We start from the raw sequence: 21,989 nt of genomic DNA, 5'->3' as shown, positions 1-21,989 counted from the left end.
CATGTGGTAAGAGGCACTAGAGTCATGTATCCATTCCTTAGAAGAACTTGAGTTTTCCATAAGTGCTTGCCCTTTTCACTTTGAAGAGGTTGGAGTTGAATCCTTGGAAGTACTTAGCACTTGAATCTTGTTCTTCCTAAGTAGATTTTCTAACTCATTGATTCTTTTAGTTTTGTAATGATGCTTGTCATGATTTGGTTTTTTGCAGTATGCACCAAAGAGTTTGTCCTTCTTTTCATTACTTCACTTCTTATTGGAAGAAGAACTGCCTTGTTAAGAGGAGGATTGTTGTGTCTCAAATTGTGATTTCTACTTCGATTGCTTCTTCTTGTTGTTTCTTTTCCCTCCTTGAATTTTTTGGTCCTCAACACTAGCCACCAAGGCTTTGGTCTTTAATGACTTGAGAATTCCTAAATCCATCAAGTGAGATTGTTCAACAATCAAAATTTCTATTAATGCATTAAATTGAGGCTTCTGGTAAGTAGATCCCATGGTCAACCTATGAGTATGGATACTCAAAACAAAGGAAGCGTATTCTAAAGATAGCCTCTTCAGGATGTGATGTATCAACTTTTCATCCTTCATGGGATTTCCATAATCTTTAAGAAGTTCCCTATACTCATTGGCTTTGTTGATGTAATCCTGAATTGTGTCAAAGTTCTTTGGATCCAAGAGAAGTAGATCATCCTCAATCTAAAATCCCTTTTCTTCATTCACCTTACCATATAATTGTTTAAGTTTATCCCAAGATGGTTTTGATTCTGTACAACTAGAAATGTGAGACAAAAGATCTCTATGAACACAATTCTTGATAGATCCTAAAGCCTATTGGTCTTGTCTTTTCCATACAATGAGTTCTTTAGCATTAGTAGGTTTGGTAATTGTACCATCAACATAAAGACTATATCCTTTTTCCATTAATCTACTCCATGCAATATCTTTCCAAGTAGAATAGTTGTGTGAAACTAGAGGAGGAAATTTAAAAACCATGATGTAGAAAATGAAAAGAGCACAATAGAGAGACACAAGAAACATAGTACACACACCCTTTTTTCACTCAATCAAAAGACCCCCCCAAAAAAGATGCTTGTGGCACTTTATAAGTAGTGCATGTACAATGAGCAACTTATCAAAATAAACAAAGTGGACTTTCTAATTTTGATTTTACAACTGCATCTTGAGGCTCAAATCTATCACTAAGCACTACAGATTAGATATACAACAATTCTAAAAAGTAATCAAAGCTTTATAATGCAAAAAAAAGAATAATTCTGAAAGTGAGATTTTGGCCCACACAACCCTAGAATTTGACCAGAGATTTGGAAAGTGGACAAAAAAAATGCACTTAAAATTTTTTTTTTTTTGAAAAAGTGAGTAGATGTGCTCGTACAAAGTGTTTGAAGTTGCAAAATGTAGGATTATGTAGGTATAGTCACCAAAAAATACAATTTCTACAAAATCCTTGCACCAAGACTAGAAAACAACACAACCACTCAAAAATTTGAGAAATTCTACCCAATTTCAAAAAAAAGTGCACCTGAATCAGAGTTTGAATGTCCAAGTTATGGGCTTGCAAAGTCAGGCTGCCAAATTGAAAAGCAATCTAGAGAGGAGTCTAGAAGGAAAACTACGTGATTAAATTTTATGATCAAACAACCATCATTGCAATTGTAAAATGACTAGGTTTGACGGTCAAATGAATGTCAAATTTAACCTTGTGATTAGCTAACAGCAGCAAAAAATGGGCCCCCAGCTGACATGTCAAACTGATGTATCATCCATACAATATGAAATGTATAGATTTGTATGGAAAAGTTGAGGTGGTAGATGAGTTGTCAATATGATGTGGCAAAGCTACTAGCATAGACTCCTACTATTTGGTCCACATGGCATTGAGGCATGTAGATGTGTGGTTGGGACAATACACGTAGGCACGATAATTTTTGATAGTGAGCACCTGTGTGGACATGCCAAGAAAGGACACATGGTAGAGTCTATTTCATTCATGTGTCTAATTATACTTTTATATGGAAGAGGGCAGAAGCCACATGGGTGGGAGTTCAAAAACTAACGGTGCCAAAATATTCAAAAAATAGTCACCGATAAATACAATTTAATGTCAGGTTTTTCAAATGCATGGGTAGGGGGTATTCAATCAATGGGTGGAAGATAATAAAAGTAGCATCAGATCTTCCAAATGTAGTGGCCAGAATCAGCTTAGATGGGCCGTACAATCTTTGAAGCAATAGAAAGGTGGGGTTTATCCCACATACATTGTGGGATGAACTGCACTCATATATAAAAGGAACAACGAGTGGTGTTAAAACAAAAGATGTCAGTGTATAGAGGCAAGCACACCAGTGAGGCACTACCATCTACCAGATGTATAGGAATATGCTCTAGTGGTGATACAATATTTTGGACTAGGTGGGTGAATTTGTTGAGAGTTGATGCATATGCTCTGTGTAGTACAATTGCGGTGTAAATATGCCTACAGATTTAATGAAATGACCTACGACAAAAGAAAATATTTCTCCAAATAGTAGACCTGGGGTGTCATTGCCTGATTCTGCTAAAAATTTCTCTATTGGGTGTAATTTTTTTTCGCAAATATTGACAAAATTGCAAAGAAATAAAAAATGCAGATTCGAATAATTCAATTAAATTTGTAAAAAATGATCATACTCGAACTGCAAATTAGGGCCTCCAGGTGCCAATTTGCAAAAAAATTTGTCTCATGAACAACTTTGGGCCAAGGTAGCTAAATTTATAGTCAATTTTCATCAAACCAGCATTTTGATTACAATGGCGATGTCATATCTAGCTTTAGATGCTCCCAATTTTTGCAACACTCTAGAGTTGGCCTAAGGTGCTAAAGCAACAGTGGTCTCGAATGACTATGTGATGAGAAAATTTTCAAGCTTTGATACCATGTAAGAATTTTCCTAAGGGAAAAATTCACCCAAGAATTAAGAACTCAAAACACAAGCACAACTATAGACTAGACAGAGATAGTATGATCAAAGTGAAGATGTATTCATTCAATATGCCATGTCTCGAGTACACTAGGAGTTCCTGTATATAAAAGCCTTTGAGATACATCTAGAATGCCTTAGAATCAGCTACATGATATGTCATACAACTAGGCACATGTCCACCAGATATGGGTTATCCTCCATTAAGCACATAAGTAAGTGCAGTGATGAGAGGATAAGCCTACAAGGGTATGACACAAATCAATGTTGTAGACACCATGTGCTAAAATAGAGTTGTGTACTCCTATGTTGTCAACATGAAAACTCACAAAGGTGCACAAACTCCTAAGTGTCTCACAAAATAAAACAATAAAATAATGCAAAATAATAAAATAATGCATCAACCTAAGTAAACTTAAGTAAGTGTAAATAGTGAATACATATATACACTAACAATGACAAATTTTTCATGAGTTATATTTTGAGTTTTGTATCAAATATGTATATTTTTCTCAAGAAGATTAATACAAAAAGAATTTTTTGAATATTCATGTCTTTAAATTCTATCTCCATTTTCATATATTTGTCACTTTGAGGCTAAATGAGCAAGGTTCATTTCAGTTTAGTGCAACTTGTATAGGTTGTATGTCGATTCATTGTTGCTTTTGATTCAATCAATTAAGTAAATGCTTCTATGGATTGATAGGGTTTCTAACTATATGGGAGGGATATCATAAGAATGGGATATAGAGTTAACAACTAATATATTTGATTGCAAGTCAATTGAATAGATAAAATTCTACTAATATGACTCCATATAAAAATGGATAAGGCACTAGTCATCAATGGAGATGCAAATTTAGGTAGTCATTTAGTTGTATAATTCATATTTGATTCAAATAAATTGTCTAAAGTTTGTAACCGAAAATTCATGTTGGTCATGTTACTAAAATTTTGCACATGTAAAATTTTAAGCATAGATGCAATTAAAGTATAGAAGTGCTATTCATTTCATTTAACAATAGAAATGTCTTTGTATTTATTTACTTTTAAATATACATTGATGTTTTCAAAAAAAAATGAAATGATTGATATGCTGAAAATCTCGCACAAGCAGTGAGTATAGCTAACTAATATTCTTTCATAAAGAGATACATAAACAGAGAAATACATATGCATGAAAGAAATAAGAATAGAGATAACCAGTCATTTCCTATTTCTTTGAATGGTTATGCACTCTTTCCCTAGCATAGAAGAATCCAACTCTAAGCTCCATGATCTCCAACAATTGCAAGAAAAACATGAAGCAATTGATGTTAGATCCCGAAGGATCTAAGCAATGATCGCCTATCTCTACAACTACACATGCTCTATCTGTTGATGCATGTCACTACGAAAGAAAATAAGTTGAAAAAATTATTTGTGAGTATCACGAGCCCATACAAACTAATAGGTTATAGGATTGTTGACACCACAGATTGTGAATATGCACTTAATGCAGAAAGGTATGAAAGATAAACCAACAAAAAAAAAACTTTGAATCATGCTGAAAGTTTGAAATTTTGAGGAAGTTTCATTACAAATGTAAACATGCTATGAAAATTTGAACATGAATCAAACAATGTTGGCTATATAAATGTTCAATTTCCTAAAGATTGCTTTTAGAAGATATATCCTACTATTAATGACTTATACAATAAAGCAATCAAAAGTGTGTAGAACTTTTGATGGAAGTATTCTAAGTTTTAAAAGCATAAGTTAATCAGAGTGACAACAAAAGATATCCTTGGATCTTATGGTTCCATTTGAGAAAGAATGCTATTACCATTGTACCATGTCAATAATCATAGAGGTGATTAGTTAAAGTAGTCCCCAAAGAAAGGCATAAGGGAAGGTTATCAAGGAAAATAAAGTGAAGAAATGAAAGTGGCTACAGAAGGGAACAATAATAAAATCCGAACAAATGAAGAGGATGGCAGGATTTGGATCTGAACAATACATAGAGAAAACACTAGATTAAATAGAATCATCTAACCATGCCTTAAGACAATAGAACTCTAAATTAGTTACCTGTCTAAAGATACCAGTCTGCCCTTTACTGGAAATGATCCCAATTTTTGGGATTCTCAACTGAATTAAACTGGTTATCATAAGGGGAACTTTTCTTCTTTTTATAGATAGTAAGAATGAGTTCTAAAATCTGTACAAATGGTTTAAGTTAAAGAATGATCTGCAACCCTCATATCCTTTAGACATGAAATTTACAGGGTCAACATGGATGTTTGGTAATAATTCTTATGCTTCCATCAGTAACAAGGAAACTATCCACATTGTTTATTTTTTAGCAGATGTTTAACGAGAACAAAGAGTACATAATAAAGTTCAAATAGTAGGTAAGGAGCCAATTCAGTCAAGGGAAGACCTTTCCATCAACATGTTTTCTCAAGCATTTGGTGCTAAACAAGAATTAAAATAATGTGCTACATATGAAACAATCTAATTTAGTCTAAAAGGAAGATTTAAAAAAATCAAAAATGATAATGGAGCAACTGATGGATGGATAGAGGCATTGGTAGATTATACTAATATTCTTTACTCCAGTGGCACACAGCTTATAGGTTCATAGTAACAAAACAACAGATCATTCCTTTCAAACAAACATATATCCACAAAAAGGTTTAAGCACTTCTCATAGTGATGGTCTTCTGGTCAGTAAGATGGAATTTTTGCATGATCCAAAATCACAACCTGGTGATTTAGAAAAGTTAATGGAAGCCAAAAGGAAAACTCAGGTTCTTGTCTTTGAAAATATTGATGATTTTTGGGACTCTAGGTGTGGAAATTACAACTAGTCCACTTGGTCAAAGAATTTGTAATAGAGTCGGGTTAAATGTTGCTAAAATATGATTATAAACCATAGATTTTCCTTGATGTGACTACCATGGGATTACAATCTTCTAAGTCATGCCTCTCCATTACCATATAAGAGGATCATATAATATGTAAAGATAAACACCACAGGTACAAGAATAAGCTGGGTTACAGAGGAATATGAAGCTTTTGGGAGGAGGAACAAGTCACAGATTATACAACAACAATGAACCTAGTTTCAAAATACAAAATATACTAGATGTATCATATAGCAACATACGTGTTTGAAGAACCAAAAAAAGGAAAAATTAAGTGTTGATAAAACTACAGTAAGACCCAGTTAGAGTTTTGGACATGTTCATAGCAGTGGCTTTACCATCTTCTCATAGCAGCTTCAGGAGAGTAATAGCATGAAGTTATGCACAGAAAACCCAATTTGGGTTTTTAAATATCAAGTTATAGTAAAACCCCTCAACTTCATAATGGCTATTAAAAGAAAAACACAATGCTATGCATATTTGCAGTGACAACAAGTGGAGAGAAAAGTTCCAACAAAGTTCTTTCTAAAACATGGCTTTGAATTTGCTCTATCTGAGATCCCAAGGTAGTTTCCAGTGATGCAATGAAACATGGTGGCTCATAATGAAACCCATTTGGGTTTCTATCAAACAAAACAAAGCAAAGGATCATATAATGAAAAGCAAGAAAACCCAATTCGGATTTTTAAATATCAAGTTACAGTTGGAACTCTAGTCACAAAAGAAGAAGAAGAAGAGAAAAACCACTATGTTATGGATATTTAAGAAGCAATGCAACACCCAACAAGAAATGGCTTTCTTGGAGAATGTCTTTAAAATGTACCTTCAAGAAAAACCCTCTCATGGCAGCAGGAAACCCTTATCCTTCTTCTCAACATTCCAGAAGTTTCATCGACAAGATGTAAATGTAAAATTAAAAGTCTTTTAGGGTTGTAAAGACTTATTGTGCCTTTTCAAATTTGCATAATTCTTTGAAATCCACAGGCTTTAGTATGGGATTTTTATCCCTTTTCCTTTATTTTACATAAAACAAAATGGACTACTCTTATCCTTTTGCATAGGATACAATTTGTATAAGAAATATTATTAATGTATTATTTAATACTATTTCTTTCTTTTTAAATGCAAAAGAATAAGTAGGGGGAGTTTTAATTATTTCTTTTGCATAGGTATTATTGTAAAAGAAAAATATTTAAATGAAGTAATTATAAGTCATTAGATATTTTTTTTATTAATGTAAAAGGAATCAAATGAGTCATCTTATTCTCCCATTATGATCTTAAAGTTTACAAGTAAGGTGGGAAACATATGGAGAGAATATAGGGAGTCGGATTTGACTTTGCCATGTTAGTTTGTGACTCTTTATGACTTGTTAGTGCATTTTTAGGGTAGTTTTGATGAGTCATGGGGGGAAATTATGAGTTAATTGAGTCTTAGACATTATAGGACTTCATTTTGGAAGTTTCTTAGTCCTATTTTTGAGGCTATCCATTGGCATATGAGCCAAGGGTTGGATATTGTACTTATGGAGTTTGTTAACTCATTAGCAGGGAGTTCTGATTTTATGATGAAGTTTTGAGACATCTTTCTGAGTCCTAAGCTTTGTTACAAAGTTTGTAATTCAGCATTTTTGAAGATAATACCAGTAAAAACAGTGTGATCATGCTTTGTAGAGTTAATTGTTAAGCCATTTTCCTTTCTGCAATTCTATGTGCATCTTTGAGTGATTTGATGGATTAACTTATGAATGTTTCCTTATTCCTTGTCTTTCTGTCTCATTCCAACACCTTTGTGTAGAAAAGTAAGTTTTCTTGTAGGTTATGATATGTATTTTTAGATGAGATTAATCAAAGTGAGGTATTAGTTTATCCTCCTTTCGTAGTTTCAGTACTGAAACCTTATTATAAATCATTTGTGCAAGCCTTTACAAGAAGTTGTGCTTTATGTATGTTTCATAGAGCTATATAATCCTCTCTGTTACATGTGTGTTACATCTTCATAGTAACTTCTGGTGTATCACCTCCTTAGTTTAAACTTTAGGTTTTAGGTTTGTTTTTCAGTTACTTCTTACCTTTTCCTTGCAAGCTTTTATTGAGTTTTTAGAGTTTTTCACTGAAGAATCCAATAGGAGCCGGCCTAGAATCCAAAGGTTTCATTTCATTATCCAGTCTCACATAGTGAAATGACTCCCATGTTAAGTAAGGGTTATTGATTTTTTAAAAAAAAGTTCAGTAAAGGGTGTAAATCCTGAAACTTAATAGGTCATTCACTTATTATAATAGTTTTCGAGTTTATAGTTAGCTGTTGTAAATCAATTGTTAATTCTAATTCCAAGAAGATATTAGACCACTTTCTGTTATAAGGGATGAATAATGGGTAAGGAAATTCAATAAATAAATTAAATCCCTAGGTGTACCTACCTTGGACCTACAGAACCTAAAGTATAGAAAGCCCTTGTGCTTTGTCAAGTTGGTCCGAATCTAAATAGGTTTTGTTGAATATGGGAAATATCTAACCCCTACACATCTACTTTTATTTTTTCATCTTGGTGTTTTTTTAGACTTGTAGTTTTAAAACACCAATACCCCATAAGAGGTGTTTCCCTTGACCGATAAAGCATGGGGGTGTTGCCCCCAAAAACCCATTGTAAAATTTGGGGGAAAATGTGTTGAATAAAGTGGGGAAATTTAACCTGAAAGTTTGATTAGGCTCCACATCATAGCACTAAATACAAACACATTATTTCTTAGTGCCAAACTTCCTTAACATACCCTTTCTCTATGCTAAGGTTTTGAGAGGCTATGGATACTTACCCTACATTTTGGTTGCCACAATTATTTTGATATACTTGATATGTGTCTATATTGGAACCACATGGACTACTTACATAGGATATTTTGTATTAGTTAAATAAACAATCTTGGTTGTTAAATGTTGGTTGTTCAAATGATCTTCATGAACACACTGTCCATTTTCTTGTTATGAGAATTAAATCAAACATTATATTCACTAATTTGTAATTGTATTTTTTTTCTTCATGGAGATTAAGATTGTGATTTACTCATGACATAAAAATATATGTAAAAAAAGTTTGGATTAGGTATTTCATATACTTTGTAGCTCATTACATTCTATTTTTATTTACTAATGTTTCAAGCATGTTTTCTAGTACATTTAATTTTCATTTCTTCTTGTTAGAGTAATTATATATTTTCTAATTAACTCTATTTATCTTACTAAATTTTAAGCATATAATAGTTAATTCTTTTATTAATTATTATCATGCAACCTAGGTTTTACTTTTTAGGGTTTGGATCTAGTTTATAAGGATTGATCTCTTTGTATTAATTCATTCACTTTTTATTAATAGTAATTTCTCTTTTTGCTCATCAAGAATGTATCATTTTTGGATCTGGGAATTCCAATCTCCATAGATTTTGCTTCTCTCTTTCTATAATAGATGTTTGCATGAAGGTGATTCTTGGGAGCTATGGGGTTGATCTTTCATCAAATTCAGCATGGTATTAAAGCTCCAGATCTTCATGCCCCTATTTTTTTTTATGAGAGGCTTGTCTTTACTTTTAGATATGTATTTTTTCTTTTAAAGATTTTATTTTTTAGGAGTGCTTTGTAGTGGATCTAGGTGAGATCTATTTTTTGGAGCATTTTGAGCTCAAATTGGCCTAGGCACTCCTAGCTCATGCTCAAACTAATGTGCATTGATTGTATGTAGGATGTATCTATTTTGAGGGGATCTCAAATCCCACACTGTTCAGGGATCTCTATTGACACTTATGCATTTTTTGTGAGCTTTTTGGTTCTGTATATGGTACAAAGGATAGAGGAATGGTCTTTTTGAAAGGATTCTTGGGTTCTTTGTTTTCCTAGGGTCATGCAATGCCAACTTAACCCCCCTCCCTCCTTCCATGTCAATGGTTTTAGATTTGCAAGTCTTTGTTTGGAAGCATCACAATGTTATTTGATAAGTCATGGCTTTGATTTGTTTTTCAAAAAGCACATGCACATTCTTTTTTTAGGCCCCACCAATCAGCAGTCTCCCCTCTCCACTTGTACATGTTTAAATGCTTGGATAGTCACCCTTTTAATCCACTAATTTTGGCATTTTTCATAATGACACAAATAACGAGAGATATTTTTGATGGATTTGTCATGTGTGGTTGAGGGAGTCAACAACACTTTGATTTTTGGGATTTTTTTCTCTTGGAAGTTTTTAAGTGCATGGTGATTTCACGTGATATGGGTGGTTTTTAGAATTGTTGGTAGTTTGGGCCATATACTAGTAGTTTTTGACATGTGCAAGTCTTGAAATTTGGGTTTTTTCCCAATATATATGATGCCTTTTCTATGGAGGACACATATTTTTTAAAGGAAGCACATTCCTTTTCCAATGGGTCCCACCTTCACATGTCATTATTTTAAGGAGTTGATGGGAATTTGGCCTCATTTTTTACCCCACAATCTTCAATAATTTTGAATGGTGCAAGGGTAGTCTTGGCCACTCAAACATTTTTTATAGGTGGTTTCTGAGATGGTTTTTGGGAATTATCTTGGCCATGATTTTTTGGTGGTTTCTTTGGGATTTGTAGGAATGTGATATTTTGGAGGTTTTCTTGGCATCTTCAACTTATTTTGAGCACATATTTATTTGACAACTAGATTTTTTATCTAGCGCCAACCCATTTTCTGACATTTTTATCTTTTCTGGCACACTTGCAATTTTTTTGATGAACGTCTTTTTTTGCATGCTTCTAGGTCATTTTTCTAACATTTTTTTCCTAACAACCATTTCAGCATCTAATTTGGGCTCGTCACTTGCTAATGTCAGCACTGCATCAACACTCATGTTAGCCCTTTTGACATTGTTTTGACATACCTTCGCATTGTTTATCATATCTTGGGCACAAACTTGATTTTCCACAAACAAGATACACCAAAAAGATGGTTCTAAGCCTGTTGTGATGGTATAGGTAGTTTTATGTTTTGATGCATTTTTTATGGTATTTTTGTTGTCAAAGCTAAGAGACCTATTTTGCACTCTAGGAGGTATATCTTGAGCATTCAATCTCCAATTTGAAAATCCTTTATATCATTGGAAAGGTCTTTCAAATATCTTTCCAGTGAATACTTACCCTAGATTTTGGTTGCTACAAGTATTTTGATATACTTGGTATGTGTCTATATTGGAATCACATTGACTACTTACATATGATTTTTTGTATTAGCTAAATAAACAATCTTGGTCGTTAAATGTTGGTTGTTCAAATGATCTTAATGAACACACTCTCCATTTTTTTGTTATGATAATTAAATCAAACATTATATTCATTATTTTGTAATTGTTTTTTTGTTCTTCATGGAGATTAAGATTGTGATTGACACATGCCATGCAAATATATGTAAAAAAAGTTTGGATTAGGTATTTCATATAATTTTTAGTCATGACATTCTATTTTTATTTAGTAATGTTTTAAGCATGTTTTCTAGCACATTTAGTTTTCATTTCTTCTTGTTAGAGTAATTATATATTTCCTAATTAACTCTATTTATCTTACTAAATTTTAGGCATATAATAGTTAATTCTTTTATTAATTATTATCATGCAACCTAGGTTTTACCTTTTAGGGTTTGGATCTCCTTTATAAGGATTGATCTCTTTGCATTAATTCATTCACCTTTTATTAATAGCAATTTCTCTTTTTGCTCATTGAGAATGTATCATTTGTGGATCTAGGAATTCCAACCTCCATAGATTTTCCTTCTCTCTTTCTATAACAGATGTTTGCATGAAGGTGATTCTTGGGAGCTGTGGGGTTGATCTTTCATCAAATTCAACATGGTATAAGAGTTCTAGATCTTCATGCCCCTATTTTTTTTTATGAGAGGTTTGTCTTGATTTTTAGATTTGTGTTTTTTCTTTCAAAGGTTTTAATTTTTAGGGGTTCTTTGTAGTGGATCTAGGAAAGATCAAAGCACTTTGAGCCCAAACAAACATCACCAATGAGATCAAAGGATTTGACACCCTCTATTTTTGTATTAAATACATCTAGTTTGGATGCTGTTGAGATTTGAGGCCAAATTTTTTTGCATTGAGATTGTTTGACTAGGGCATGCAAATTGAGACAATGATTATATCTTACCTTTTAAAAATAAAAAATATGCAAGGTCATTTTTATTCGTTTATTTTAAACAATATTTTTTTGCATGCATTATTACCCAAGGTGACAACTATCTTAAGAGGATTTATTTTGAAAAAAACAAAAAAAAAAATTTTCAAATTGGCCTGGACACTTCTACCTCATGCACAAAACATGTGCATTATTTGTACATAGGACATATCTATTTTGAGGGGATCTCAGATCCCAGATTGCCCAAGGGATTTCCACTGACACCTATGCATTTTTTGTGAACTTTTTGGTTGTGTATATGGTACAAAGGATAGAGGAATGATCTTTTTGAAAGGATTCTTGGGCTCTTTGTTGCATAGGGTCACACAATGCTAGCTTAACTCCCTCCCTCCTTCCATGTCAATGGTTTTAGACTTGCAAGTCTTTGTTTGGAAGCACCACAATGTTATTTGATAAGTCATGGCTTTGCTTTGTTTTTCAAAAAGCACATGCACATTCTTCTTTGTAGGCCCCACCAATTAGTAGGCTCCCCTCTCCACATGTACATGTTTAAATTATTGGATAGTCACCTTTTTAATCCATTAATTTTGGCATTTTTTCATAATGGCACAAATAACGAGAGACATTTTTGATGAATTTGTCATGTGCAAAGTTGAGGGAGTCAACAACGCTTTGATTTTTGGGACTTTTTTCTCTTGGAAATTTTTAGGTGCATGGTGGTTTCACATGACATGGGTGGTTTTTTAGAATTGTTGGTAGTTTGGGCCATATACTAGTATTTTTTGACATGTGCAAGTCTTGAAATTTGGGTTTTTTCCAATATCCATGATGCCTTTTCTATGGAGGACACATCTTTTTTAAAGGAAGTACATGCCTTTTCCAATTGGTCCCACCTTTACATGTCATTATTTTAAGGAGTTGATGGGAATTTGGCCTCACTTTTTACCCCACAATCTTTGGTATTTTTTGGATGGTGCAAGGGTAGTCTTGGCCACTCAAGAATTTTTTTATGGGTGGCTTCCAAGATGGTTTTTGGGAATTATCTTGGCCATGATATTTTGGTGGTTTCTTGGGATTTGTAGGCATGTGATATTCTGGAGGTTTTCTTGGCATCTTCAACTTTTTTGAGCACACATTTATTTGACAACTAGATTTTTTATCTAGCATCAACCCATTTTTTGACATTTTTATCTTTTCTGGCACACCTGTGATTTTTTTTATGAATGTCTTTTTTTGCTTTCTTTTGGGTCATTTTTCTGGCATTTTTCCCTCACAACCATTTGAGCATCTAATTTTGGCTTGTAACTTGCTAATGCCAGCATTGCATCAAAACTCGTGTTAGCCCTTTTGACTTTGTTTTGACCTACCTTCGCATTGTTTATCATATCTTGGGCATACAAACTTGATTTTTCACAAACAAGATATCACCAAAAAGATGATTCAGAGCTTGTTGTGATGGTATAGGTAGTTTTATGTTTTGATGCATTTTTTATGGTTGTTTTGTTGTCAAAGCTTCGGTCTATTTTGCACTCTAGGAGGTATATCTTGAGAATTCAATCTCTAATTTGGAAATTCTTTATACCATTGGAAAAGTCTTTCAAATCTCTTTCCAGTGATGTTAGTTATTTTACCATATTCTTCTCTAGGAATATTCTATTTAGTTTTTTGCATTTTTGCATTCTAGTGGATATCTTGATTGCTTCAGTGTAGGAATTGATTTGTTTGTTTTAGATGATTCATCATGAATTACACTATCTATATTGTATCATCCTTATATCTCTTATGGTCTTTGTGGACATCTATTATATTCATTTTTACAAATGCACTAAGATAAAGTGTCATATTCCATCTATATTTTTGTTTCAATTGTTTTGCCTTATTTTTCCTTCTAATTTGAGTAGTGTCATCTAAGGACACTAATATAGATTATTGTATTATGGGATTCACCATATCTTGCTACTTATTATGCATGTACTACTATGATTAATGTGTCATGGTGGGTTGATGTTTTTCCTTTGTTTTCCATCTTCCTTTGTTACTGCATATTTCATCCAATGCATTAGCCTCATGACGTGTCTAACATTGATCATCTTAGGACATATATGTATTTATTTGTTCATCTTGACCAATTTTTCTTGACATGCAATACTTTTGGCTCACTATTCTAGTTGCTTGTCACCTCACCCTTTTCTACATTAGGGGGATTTCTTTTGTTGGTACTTATACTTGGTTTGATGGAATGAGATATGCATTCAATATTTGTTCCTATGTACTAGATAGATGCAGTGGCTGGGTACCTATGTTGGATACAATTGTTCAATTGTTTTTTGTATTTGATGTTACACAAATGTCATATCAGTTATCAGATAGAGTCTACTAAGCTCAGTTGATCAACACGACAAAAGATAGAGTCTACCGAGCTCAGAAGGTTAGCAAAGAAGGTTTACAATGTCTACTGAGCATTATCAGGCTTTACCTTGTGCATATAGTTGTTACTAAGATTTCAAGGTTAAGAAAAGAAATTTAGTTGTTACCAAGCTTAGTCGGTCATCAAAGGGAAATATGGCAGAGACAGTTCTTACCGAGCTCTCATGGACAACGAAGGAAATTCAGTTCTTACCAAGTTCACTTGGAAGCCAAAGGATTTTGCAGATTTTACAATGTTAACCAATTTGAGATCATTAACTTAGGAAATTGTTTTTGGAAGAAATGCTTATTGAGCAGGGTTGGCCAATGAATGATTTCATTGTTTTGTAAAATAAGGTTTTTTTAAAAATGTAATATTTATAGTGGACTGATGTGTGGTTTATTGGTAAATGTAACTTGTGAATGAGCCAACTTGATAATTTGAATGGTATATATAAGAGGTCAAGTTGCGAATTCTAAGTGTGTGATAGATTTGATGTGATATGAATGTGAAGGAGGGCTAATTATTGTGAGAGCAAATTTTGAAGGATAATCAGAGATCATTGAGGAGTAACAAAGCTATATTTGATCAAGGAGGATCTAATGATGCAGAATAGGGATCTGTAATCAACAAATTTAATTGCATCATATTTAGGTTCATTGTTACTCTCTAACCATTGTAACAGTGATTTCAAAATCTCTTAATAGAGTTTCTTTAATAGCCATTTAGTAAATCCTCTAACAAGGTGATAGTTCAATTGAATTGTTCTAAAGACCTCTAGCAAGGCCACTCTTAATAGGGTGATTAAATCCTCTAATAGGGTCACACCTAATAGTGTGTATTGTAACCTTTAACAAGGTTGGCTCCTCACAGGGCTCACTTCAGAAGAGTGAAAATTGGTAGCTAGTTACTTGGTGATTTTTCCCATATTGGGTTTCCACATTAAATCTAGTGTCTCTTGTATTCATGTTATTTACTTTTGCATGCATGGTAATAATTATGAATGCTTAAAGATCAATAACAAGTTAATCTACCAAGTTATAGCATTTTGTGAAGTGTTTACTGAGTATCAGTAGTAGCTAGTTATCTAAGACATCTAAGGGATCCTAATTTGTTTTTACAATAACTAATTCACACCCCCCCCTTCTTAGTTACTTCATCTATAATTCCAACAGTTAGTATTAGAGCTTTTGGTGCTTATAGGAAAATATTTCAAGGATCTAAGCTAAAGATTAGGATATCTTACAAGAGGGAAATTCCAAGACTTAATAGGGACAACTTCTTAGCATGGAAGGGATTGATGAGACTTCATCTAGCTTCTATTGGTGATTCAGGGCTGAAGTACCTTGATAAAAAATATGTAGAACCTATTGGTACACTATCTATCAATGATATTGCTAAAAAGAAGACTCACAACAACATGATGATAGATATTACATCTGCTCTAAGTTATGAAGAATTTGATGACATCAAAGATTGCAAAATTGCCTTTCAAATGTGGAACAAGCTAAAAGAGATCTACGGAGGTGATGATAATGTGAGAAGAGGCAAGGAATAAATTTTGAGAGGGCAATTTTATCAAATGAGGATGAGAGAGGATGAAAACATAGAAAAATATGTTGAAAGAGTTAAAGCAAGTGTTAGTGCAATCAAAGCATCTGGAGGAGATATCAAGAAGGAAACCGTTATAAGTAAAGTTCTTAGAACACTACTTCCCATTTATGCAATTAGAGTTTCTATAATTCAAGAAAGAAGATGTGAAGCAAATCATAAGATAAATTTAGAGGCCATAGTTGGAAGATTGACTACATTCGAGCTAGACAACTATGATAATTATGTTCTAGCTACCAAAAATATTGAATCAACATTTGAAGCCAAGCTTTCACTCAAGGAGAAAGGCAAGAAGATAAAGGATCCTCAGTTAGATAGTGATGAAGAATTAGAATAAAGTTCAAATAGTGATCTTGAGGTGGTTAAAGCTCTGCTAGCAAGGAATTATTCAAGAGGCAAAGGGAAATACAAAGGTAAGGTTCCTCTAATCTATTTTTCTTGTGAAGAAATTGGACATATTGCGGCTAGGTGCCCAAATAAGTAGAATAAGGATGAGAAGAAAGGTCACAAGTGAAATGACAAGAAAGACTTCAAATCATTCAAGGATAAAGGTGAGAAAACATGTTTCATGACTAAAGATTCTAATGATTCTAATGATGAAGAAGAAGATGAAATTGTTTACATTGTAGTAAAGGATGAGTCTGATAATGATGAGGAAATGGCACTTATTTCTCATGTGAGAAAAAATGATACATGGATTATAGATAATTGTTGTTCTCATCACATTAATGGTGATAAAACTATGTTTGAACATTTTGAAGACTATGATGGTGGTAGTGTGAGATTTGGTAATTATGAACCTTGTTACATAAAAGGAAAAGGAAGAACCTCACTAACCAAAGAACTTGTATGTGATAATGCATATTGGGTAGAAGGACTAAAACACAATCTGTTGAGTGTGGCATAGCTACTCAATAATGGATTCAAAGTAGAATTCATGCATGGAAAAGAAAGACTACTGGATGGCAAAGGAAAACTAATTGGATTAGGCACTCAAACAAAAAGGTAACTTGTTTTCATGTTTTATTGCTCAAGTTGAAGAAAGTTGGTTATGGCATAGGAGGTTGTGTCATGTGAACTTTGATAACTTGGTAAAAATAAGTAAATTAAAGAAAGTAAGAGGCATTCCTAACATAAAGAAACCAAAGGTTGGTCTATGCAAGAATTGTCAAATTGGCAAGATGGGAAAGACTAGCTTTAAAATCAAGAACTATCAGTTTGAATTTTTTTTAGAAATTGTGCATACTAATTTGTGTGGACCTATTGGAATTGAAATTTATACTGGTAAAAATTTCTTCATTCCTTTTGTTGATGATTACTCAAGAATGATGACTATCATGTACCTAAGAGAGAAATCAGAAGCATTTGAGAAGTTCAAATGGTATATGGCCAGAGTAGAAAAGGAAACAGGAAAAAGACTAAAATGTTTGAGGTCAGACAGAGGTGGTGAATTCATTTTACATGAGTTGAATAACTTTTGCATTGAAAGGGGAATCAAAAGATAGGTTTTAGCACTTCAAACTCTTGAACAAAATGGAATAGCTGAAAGAAGCAATAGATATATCATGGACTATGAAAGAACTTTAATGATTGAAAAGAGCATTTCTATCAAATACCAAAAGGAAGCTATCAACACTGTAGTTCATACCTTGAACTGAGTACAGCTGAAGAAGGACTCATTCAAAACCCCTATGAGTTATGGTATGGCTACAAACCCAATGTAAGTTACCTAAAAGTATTTGGAAGAAAATGTTACAATTTGAAATAATCTAGAAAAGGTAAATTTGATGTGAAGGGTAATGAAGGAATATTTTTGGGATATTCTTGCAAAAGTAAAGCATATAGATGTTTGAATTTGTCTACTCACAAAGTCATAGAAATTGCACATGTAAAAGTTGATGAGTTTGTAGAAAGAACTAAAGAAGAAAGTAAAAGGGAACTTGAAGACTACATGAGATTTATTTTCATTGAACTTGATATAGTGCCAGGTACACCTATCAATCAAAAATATTCTACTCTAGAGTCTTTTGTAACCGAGTTACATGAAGTTCAAACCGAGTCAATACTTACCGAGCTGCAAGGACCCAATTTGCAAACAGAAGCTATAAAATCAATAACTACTGAGCCCAAGCAACCAGAACCACAAGTTGAAACAAAAAAGGATAAGAATGCAAGTCATTCAAAAGGCAAGGAGCCTATGCTAGCCAAGTATTTTAGGAAGCATCATGCACCAGATTAGATCATTGGAGATAAATCTGAAGGAACAATGACAAGAAGTAAGTTGAAAGGAACTTGTTTACTTGCTAATTTTGAACCTAAAAATGTCAAATATGCATTAGAAAATGAAAGTTGGATTGAAATTATGAATGAAGAGATAGAGCAGATAGAGAAAAAAAAAATGAACTCTTGTACCTAGGCCTAAAGAAAAAAATGTGATTGGAACTAAGTGGGTATTTAGAAACAAGTTAAATGAAGATGGTAAGGTGTCAAGGAACAAAGCTAGACTGGTATGCAAAGGATACTCTCAAGAAGAATGTGTAGACTATGGAGAGACTTTTGCTCCTATTGCAAGATTGGAAGGTGTCAAAACCTTACTTGCATATACTGCATACAAGGGATTCAAAGTTTATCAGATGGATTTCAAGTCAACATTTCTCAATGGCATACTGGATGAAGAGGTTTACATTGAATAGCCTGAAGGTTTTGTTGATCCAGACAAAAAGGACATGGTTTGCAAATTACATAAAGCATTGTATGGTTTGAAACAAGCTCCTAGAGCATGGTATGAAATACTACATAACTATTTTATTTAGATTGGTTTTCAAAGAACTAATGATAACAATATCTTGTACATCAAGGAAGGACTAGATAATAAGATTGCTTTGACAAAAATATTTGTAGATGATGCTCTGTTTACAGGAAATGATGATCTTTGTAAAAATTTTTTAGAACAAATGAACAAAGAATTTGAAATGTCAATGTTTGATGAGATCAAATCCTTTGTTGGTCTTCAAATTCAACAGAATAAGAATGGCATCTACATCACTCAATCTAAATACATCAAGGAGATACTACAAAATTTTGGTATGGAAGAATACAAACCAGTTGGGACTCCTATGTGTATTGGATTGAAACTTACCAAGTATGATAAATCAAAGGAAATGGATCAGACATTGTATAGATCTATGATTGGAAAGTTGTAGTATGTAGTGCACACAAGACCAGACATTTCTCTTTTAGTAGGAATTGTAGCAAAATTCTCAGCAAAATCAAAAGAAAATCACATGAGATGCTTGAAAGAAACTGAAGATTATCAATTATGGTATAAACTTGGAGGAAATCTAAATTTAAAAGTGTTTACTGATGCAGATTGGGTAGGGAACGTTGATTACAGAAAGAGTACAAGGGGAGGAGCTTTCTTTTTTGGAAAGAGATTGGTTTCTTGGACAAGTAAGAAGAAAAAATGTACATCCCAGTCCACAGTAGAGGCTGAATATGTTTCAGTAGTAGTAAATTGTTCAAACATTATTCGGTTTAAATAGTTACTGGAAGGTATGAAGCAAGAAATCAAAGAACCTATTGTTATGTTTTGTGAAAATACAAGTGCAATTAACATATCAAAGAATCAAGTGATGCATTCAAAAACCAAGCATATTTCTATAAAGTATCACTTTGTTAGAGAATTGGTGCAGGATAAGGAGATCAGACTGGAATATGTCCATACAAAAGAACAAATTGCTGATATATTTGCAAAGCCTTTACCTAAGGATGCATTCTTGTATCTAAAAGGTAAGTTAGGGGTCATTCCCTTATCTAAAGCTCACTAAAATACAGTTTTAGTGATGCATCAATAGGAACAGAATTGAAGATCTATCAGTTGATGCAACAAAGTAATGAAGACATTGCATATGAATCAATCCTTAAGGTACAGTGAAATTTATTTTGAAGTTGTGTTGTCTTTGGCATTTGTTTTCAAAGAGGGAGAGTTTATCATCATATCTTTCTAAAATTTGCAAGAAAAAGAGAGTTTATGTAAGAGGGAGAGATTACTATGAAAGAGGGAGATTACTGTATTTGAGGAGTTTTGTGGAATAAAATATAAGAGGGAGAAGCATTCTATCAGAAAAGACTAGTTCTTAAATTTCATTCTACTATGACATGTTGTGTTGCCATCAATGCCAAAGAGGGAGATTGTTGGATACAATTTTTAATTGTGTGTTGTCTTTGATGTTACAAAAATGTCATATTAGTTATTAGATAGAGTCTACCGAGCTTAGAAGGTTAGCAAAGAAGATTTACAGTGTCTACCAAGCATTCTTAGGCTTTACCTTGTGTAGACAGTTGTTACTAAGCTTTCAAGGTTAAGCAACGAAATTCAGTTGTTACCGAGCTTACTCGATCATCAAAGGAAAATATGGTAGAGACAATTCTTACTGAGCTCTCATGGATAGTGAAGGAAATTTAGTTCTTACTGAGTTCACTTAGTAGCCAAAGGATTTTGTAGATTTTGTAGTGTTAACCGAGTTAAGATGTTTAACTTAGGAAATTGTTTCTGGAAGTAGTGCTTATCGAGCAGGGTTAGCCAACGAAGGATTTCATTATTTTGTGAAATAAGGTTTATTTGTTTAATGCAATATTTGTAATTGAATGATGTATGGTTTATTGGTAAATGTAACTTGTGAATGAGTTGACTTGATAATTTGAATGGTATATATAAGAGGTCAAGTTGTGAATTCTAAGTGTGTGATGGATTTGATGTGATATGAATGTGAAGGAGGACTGAATATTGTGAGAGTGAATTTTGAAGGATGACTAGAGATCATTGAGGAGTAGCAAAGCTATATTTGATCAAGGAGGATCTAATGGTGCAGAATAAAGATCTATAATTAGCAAATTTAGTTGCATCATATTCAGGTCAATTCATTGTTACTTTCTAACCATTGTAGCAATGATTTTAAAATCTCTTAACAGAGTTGGTTTAATAGCCATTTTGTAAATGTTCTAACAAGGTGAAAATTTAGTTGAATTGTTCTAAAGACCTCTAGCAAGGCCACTCTCAACAAGGTGATTAAATCCTCTAATAGGGTCACACCTAATAGTGTGTATTGCAACCTTTAATAGGGTTGGCTCCTAACAGGGCTCACTTCAGAAGAGTGAAAATTGGTAGCTAGTTACTTGATGATTTTTTCCATATTGGGTTTTCACGTTAAATATGGTATCTCTTGTATTCATGTTATTTACTTTTGCATGTATGCTAGTAATTATGAATTCTTAGATATCAGTAGCAAGTTAATCTATCGAGTCATAGCATTTTTTGAAGTGTTTACCGAGTATCAATAGTAGCTAGTTATCTAAGACATCTAAGGGATCATGATTTGTTTTTGTGGTAACTAATTCAACCCCCCATCTCAATTACTTCATCTATAATTCCAAAAACCTATGCATTTTGGTGAGATGGATCATTTACCATATAGACACTTTTCTTTTCATTCTTTGGTTGCAACCTTCCAAGTTTAATCAATCAACTCTTTAGGCTTTCGTGTTTTATGTCATTTGTATATTTGAGTTTGGTTATTTTCCTTTGTATGTCTTCTGATTTGAGTAGTGTCTTTTGAGAGAACTCATATAGATTATAGTATTCTCTACCTAGTTAGATTCTATTTTAGTGGAGGTTCTTCATATCAATGATTAATTTTGACAGAGCTTTACAACTTCTACATGATTCAATGGTGTTCTTTACGATTATCTCTTTTGTTCCTATCTTTTGTGACATTCTCTAGTTTGGTTTTTTCTTTAGTCCTTCACCAAATCTTTCAAAATTCTTTCCATCTCTTCTTGAAGTAGGATTTTTCCCATTTGGTTTTCTCTATTTCTCTAATTTACATAGATTTGGTTGTGCTTGGGTACCTCAGCAGGCTTTGCTGTAAGGACCCAAATCTTA

General features: G+C 33.1%; 1 long non-coding RNA gene across 1 annotated transcript in view; it reads right to left on the bottom strand.

Moving 5' to 3' along the window:
• LOC149528416 (uncharacterized) overlaps positions 1–6,865 on the bottom strand; it is an 85,056-nt gene extending 78,191 nt beyond the window's left edge. The window contains exon 1 of the long non-coding RNA XR_016358431.1: positions 6,708–6,865. This is a non-coding gene — a long non-coding RNA (uncharacterized LOC149528416). The remainder of the gene's footprint in view (positions 1–6,707) is intronic.
• Between the last annotated feature and the right edge of the window lie 15,124 nt (positions 6,866–21,989).

Source organism: Cupressus sempervirens, chromosome 11, assembly GCF_028749045.1.
Source record: "Cupressus sempervirens isolate cs-2001-9-10 chromosome 11, ASM2874904v1, whole genome shotgun sequence".
Lineage (NCBI taxonomy): Eukaryota > Viridiplantae > Streptophyta > Pinopsida > Cupressales > Cupressaceae > Cupressus > Cupressus sempervirens.
This window is presented reverse-complemented; position numbering and strand designations above follow the sequence as displayed.